The sequence below is a fragment of the Cyprinus carpio genome, chromosome B21, assembly GCF_018340385.1.
Source record: "Cyprinus carpio isolate SPL01 chromosome B21, ASM1834038v1, whole genome shotgun sequence".
Classification (NCBI taxonomy): domain Eukaryota; kingdom Metazoa; phylum Chordata; class Actinopteri; order Cypriniformes; family Cyprinidae; genus Cyprinus; species Cyprinus carpio.
This window is the reverse complement of record NC_056617.1, coordinates 1,319,465-1,325,395: the sequence shown is the minus strand read 5'-3', so window position 1 is coordinate 1,325,395 and position 5,931 is coordinate 1,319,465. Positions and strand designations below refer to the sequence as shown.

Below are 5,931 nucleotides of genomic sequence, written 5' to 3'. Positions count from 1 at the left end.
ACAGAATTGCAATGCATTCTGAAAATCTCAATGTTTTCTGAATTGTTATTTTGTTTCTTAGATTTGCATTTGCGTTTGTAATTTGTTATATTAACTCCAAAATCATCAAAATATATACACTTACCTGAAACCCAAGGATTGCAAAATTAATGAAGTGCAAACAAAATCTTACTGGTCTAAAAAAATAGACTTTAATTCTCCTTACAGATCGTCACAATGGTTTGGGGCTAAATGTGACCCGGTTCTTACAAGATTGGCTCATGATCAGATGCTGATTTCTGAGTTACTGGTGTGTTGTAGTGTTGATGATGATGATGATGATGTTGTGTGTTGATGAGTACGCGCCGGAGTCTCTGACCGAGAGTAAGTTCAGCGTGGCGTCAGACGTCTGGAGTTTCGGAGTCGTTCTCTATGAACTCTTCACATACAGTGACAAAAGCTGCAGTCCTCCAGCCGTGAGTGACCCACATCATTCCTGCTCACCATCATAACCTCAGAGTTACCAGAAACCAACCATAATAATGGACAGTCAGAGTAAATCCCCAGCAATCACATTACCAGGGTCTGGACTATACAAGACCCCACGACTCATAAACATCTGCTGACTGCAGTAATAATAATAATAATAATAATAATACACCATGACAGTCAAGACATGAAGGCAGGATAGAACAAACTGTAACAGTAATTCATAGGATTGTAACGATATTATCAATATCACGACAGCACAACGGTCTGGATATAATCGTGGTCAATTATAGGATTCAGTTTATATTTAAACTTCTTATTCTGACATAGAAGGTGTTTAAAGTAGTGTTTGGTGTCATTATGCTTTGGCACAGCGTCTGTCAAACGAACTCAAACCGAAAGCTCGATGCGCTTCATCAAGTCTGTTTTTGCTGCGTGTTTGAGAGTGAAGCACACACTTGGTTCAGACGATCAGCTGGTGATCCGGTGTTTTCTGCGTCTCAGAACCGCTTCGTTCACACTGAAGGAATGCAGTCGACTCCTTTCTTTGACGTTCTGTGAGTTTAGCGCTCGTTCGAGAACACAAGACACCAGTTCTGCTTTATTTTCACAGCGTTTCACTAGATTTGTAGTGAGGCCTGTTTTTGTTTTTGTAAACCTGTTTTCACTGAAGCTGGAGTTTCCTTCAAGATAAAAGCTTAAAGTGTAGCTTCAATCTCTGACAGCTAGCGGTTTAAATGCAGTCCAGACTAAAAATCTCTTTCAAGTGTAGAAATTAGGAAAGAAGTGTTGTGATTTCCCTGCTGTAGTGTAAAGCAAAAATAATACACCTATGAAAAATTCATTTTTATTTATTTAACAGTGCAATTGTTTTACAATATCTGGCTATTAATGTCATTGTTATTATTATTATTATATTCTAATTTGTTAGGCTTCCTAAAACACCAGTGTGAATGTAATTTAGACTGAGACAGTAGATCACAAATTGAAAGAGGGTTGAGTCCGGTTTAAAGTTCAGGTACAAGTCAATTCAGACTCAAGTTTTCTAGGTTAAGAGCATGGGATGGAGCTCTTGATTGGGAACTCTCTAAGTGCACTGGGTAGAATTATTTAACTTTACGATGTACAACATTTAGATTTATTTCCAATTCTTCATTTGACTTTTTTTTTTATATTGTGATATCATCGTATGGTGAGATTTTGATATGGTAAGGTCAGTGTTTGTGTCTCAGGTGTTTATGGAGCAGATGGGCGAGGACAAGCAGGGCCAGATGATCGTTTATCACCTGATGATCTGCTGAAGCGCGGCTACCGTCTGCCGGCTCCCGACGGCTGTCCTGCGGAGGTAAAGAGCGCGAGACGTGAGCGGATCGCAGTGGAGAGCGGAGAGAGTGACCCGTCTGTGTGTCTCTCACAGGTCCAGGAGCTGATGAAGGAGTGCTGGGAGGCAGAGCCGGGCGATCGGCCCTCGTTCAGAGACCTCGGCGAGAGAGTCGACTCCGTCCAGGACCGCAAGAGCGTCTGACGCCAACATCAGTCTCCCGCTTAACACAGAGACGTTTACCAGACCAACAGGGAATTCTGGGATACCATTTGTTCTTTCGCTTTATCAGGGGGGTTAAAAGCAGAAATATGATGATGCCCTATAATGACCGTGATGCGGAAAACACGGACGGAATCCAGTCATAAAAATGGAATTCATCATATAACACGGAATGTCACAGAATTGGTCAAAGTTTGGATGAATTTATCAAAAGTAGGTCATTACACTTCAATCAAATTGCGGTACGGACTAGTATCTGTAAATATTAAACCACAAAAAGACATATTCATGTTTATATATGAATCGTGTGTTCTGCGTGTCTGTGTGAATGAATAGCGCAGACGCAGTTTTGTGTGACGCTCAAAAGAGGTTTGGATGCTAAAAGTTTGGTTTAATTTGAAGACATTGTGCCAGAAATATATTAATATTGTTCAGTAGAATGTACATACTACTAATACTAAAATTATTAAAACTTTATTTTTTTAAAGAATAATCACACAACATTTCTTCCTTTTTTATTTTAATAGTAAATCCCCTTTGTTTGGCAAAAACAGAGTGTGTTTCATTTTCAGTACTTAAAAGATAACTGAAATTAATGTTTTATGCCTTAATTTGATAACCAGAAAATGTAAATACACAACACAGAATTTCTAAGGGGAAAAAACAGCGTTTGATAAGGTTTTGTGCATTCAGATAATTAGATAAAACACAGAACTTGGTAACAATAACACACATGGTGAGAAAAAAGGTTCTTAGGGTCCAAAATGTCATTTTTGTTATACTTTGAATAAATTAATGTGAAATTGTATATGTTTCATGATTTTAATTAATTCTACTATTAAAAAGGAGTCCAGAAAAAATCAAACAGAATTGTGAGAAACTTCACAGGCGCTTCCTTAAGCGTGACATTCTAAAGACACAAATCACAAAGAGTTCTTTCATTGAACAAAAGTTAAGATATGATGAGGATAAAAATAAAACCTGTGATTTCACTCAATATAGGAATACAAGAGATCATTTTGAGATCGTTGGGATGTATTTCTATGTTGTTTTCTGTCATTATTTCATGCACTCCAGTTTGGAAAGCCCTGGATGAGCTGGACGTCCCTCAGAAGAGTGCAGTCTGAGACGCTTGTTTAGGAGCCCGACTGAAATCTCTTTAAACGGCAGGTTTGTGTGTACAGTGATGATAGTGTGTGCAGCTGATACGAGTCTCATATTGAGTGGGATGTGTGTAGATGTGTGTGTGTGGTGTTCAGACTGTGAGCTGATCCTGAACTCAAACACTGAGACTGTGAGTCCTGTATGAGAACCAGAATACCCCAGTCAGCAGATCCTGATCACAATCATTCCCGCGCTTTTCTGTTGTTGGATTTCTTTGATTTTATTTAAAGAGATTTCAGATGTGTGAGATTCCAGTATAACACAATCTTCATCTCAAACACCGAATCAGCTACACTGTTTAACTGAATCAGTGTGAATGCACTAAATTATTGTTTTTTATCATTATTAATATTTCTGTGAGGTACACTGGTGTACTGAATGTTAAACATGTTCCAAAGATATGAAAGCAATATTTACTTTTTTCTATAAAACCAAGTAAATAAAACCATTTTGCCAATAATAGCATGTTTTATTTTTTGTCTGTGTATGTGTGATTTAGAACTGAAATCATGATCTGCGTGAGAAGCAAGATTCGAATGATCAAACCTAACTACAGATAAATTCTAACTACAAATAATTAAGTTATACTGCGTTAAATGAGTACAGAACTTATCATCAGATTAATTTAAATATTCTAGCTGAACCGCAGCGTGAGGTTATTTTATAGAATGTTTAACAAACTCGTTCTTAAAGGTTTCGATTATTCGCGCTTTCATACGCATCAGTGTATATTTTGCTAGTATTCACATGTATTTAAACGTCTGGTCTAATAAAAATAAAAATAAAATAAAAACTGCATCCGCTAGACGTGTTTGGCGCCAGACTAAATTAAGCGCGAATTTTTGAATTTAGCAATTAATGAACGCGCTAATAGCAGCAAGTCTGTGACAAAAGTTAAAAGGACATAAACCTTTGGATAAAAGCGTCTGCTAAATGTAAATGTAAACGTGTAAAATATTCACTGCGCGGCAGCAGCACAAAAACCCGCGTCTTACCTTCTCAAGGTCCACGCGTGGCTGTGCGTCATTCGATGACGTCATCAACCACATTCAGCTGCGCAACACTAAAGCGTCATGACGACATTCAGACCTGCAGCACGCGGCTACTCGACTGTTTGCTCATTTGAATATTCTAATTTCAGTGTAGTAACTTCTGCTTCTGAAATATATTTCTTCCATCAAAGTCATGCACATAAAAAAAACCCTTTACAATAGTTTTAGAAATAAAGGTGTAGAATGAAAAACGTGTTAAAAAAGAGAAGTTTGCTGTGGCGCTTCTAGTTCCCGCGGAACGCTGATGAGGCGTTTGGTTCTCAGTGAACGCATCGGATGCTGAACATCTCCAAACCACTGAATCTCTCTCCTCTTTCGCTGTGACTCTGAGCTGGAGCAATCATTCACCATCAATGCAGTAATTAGGTGTTTTTAGGGTTTTGGCTACAAGCAGCTACAGCCGATAATTAACAATAAATTATTTTTTCTATCTATTACATTGTGTTTCATTAAAATGTTAGTTTGCCCAAAAATGAAAATTCTGTCATTAATTTCTCACCCTCATGTCCTTCCAAACCCGACCTTCGTTCATCTTCAGAACACAAATGATGAAATCTGAGAGCTTTCTCCAGACAGCAATGCAGCTGTTCCCAGACCCAGAAACACAGCAGCACATCAGTAAAATAATCCATGTGACGGGTTCAAAGAAAACAATAAATGACATAATTTATTCAACAATTATTCTTTCGCCATTTTGGAGAATACCCACTGATCAATATACTGTATGATATGATATATGTTCTCTATTATAGATCAGTGAGAGTACCTCAGAACATATTCAGCGGTGTTGATGCTGCTGTCAGACATAAATAATGCTGATTATGGACATGGACTCTTTTAGGGATGTTTCTGGGTCTGGGAACATTTCAGTTGCGGTGCTGTCTCTATCTCAGATTTTATCAAAAATACCTTAATTTCTGTTTCAAAGATGGACGAAGGTCTCACGGCATGAGGGTGAGTAATTAACAGAATTTTCATTTTTGGCTGAACTAATGCAAATGCACTAATTATCGCTGTTCAGCGTAAGAAAAAGGACGCATGCGCAGTAAACTCTGACAGGTAGATTAGGATCTGTGTGTAGTTTCTTTTTAATAAGTCAGTTCAGATAAAAGCATCTTCCACGTGAATGTAGATATTCTAACGGCGGGAGAAACATCTTTTTGAACGTGTTGGACTTTCTAGAAGAACAAGAGACTGCTTCCCTTCTCCTTGACAGTCCGTCTATGACACATGTTCTTGTTTGAATGCATTTATGAGCTGCTTGTATTTTGTCTTGAGTTCTTAACACTTACTGTGATTCAGAGATGTAAATTCTCACCATACGAGCCGTGCATTCAGTGTAAACAGCTGCAGGTTCACAGCGATGTTTGTTCTCCAAACAACCTTTTTTCTGTGACCGATTTAAAAAAAAAGCATTTTTTTAGTGTGAAGAACATTTTAACAATTTAAAGAAAGCTTTTCCACTCTTAATCGAAAGGTTAAATCAGTACAGAACCTCTGCAGTCACTGGCAGAAGAAGAGTTTATTCTGATTCATCTGTAACTTTATTTGTTTGGGTTTATGAACAAACTGTTAGTCAGTAAATATGAAAGTTGCAATCAAGAAGTTGACGTTTATTCGTGTGGTCATATGAACAGATGTGAAATAAATAAATACAACTGAAGCACTGGATAATCTAACAGTGAGTCCTTCATCATCATCATC

The 5,931-nt window shown here is 37.8% G+C and overlaps 1 protein-coding gene and 1 pseudogene across 1 annotated transcript in view; one reads left to right on the top strand and one right to left on the bottom strand.

Annotated features, from left to right (window-relative positions):
* Positions 1-140: 140 nt before the first annotated feature.
* LOC122141259 lies at positions 141-3,635 on the top strand (annotated as a pseudogene).
* A 2,131-nt stretch (positions 3,636-5,766) lies between these two features.
* The window catches only part of LOC122141258 (relaxin-3-like), a 1,583-nt gene continuing 1,418 nt past the window's right edge, over positions 5,767-5,931 (bottom strand). The window contains exon 2 of the mRNA XM_042748056.1: positions 5,767-5,931. This exon is cut by the window's right edge and continues 222 nt beyond it. The gene's annotated coding sequence lies outside the window, so the exon portion shown is untranslated.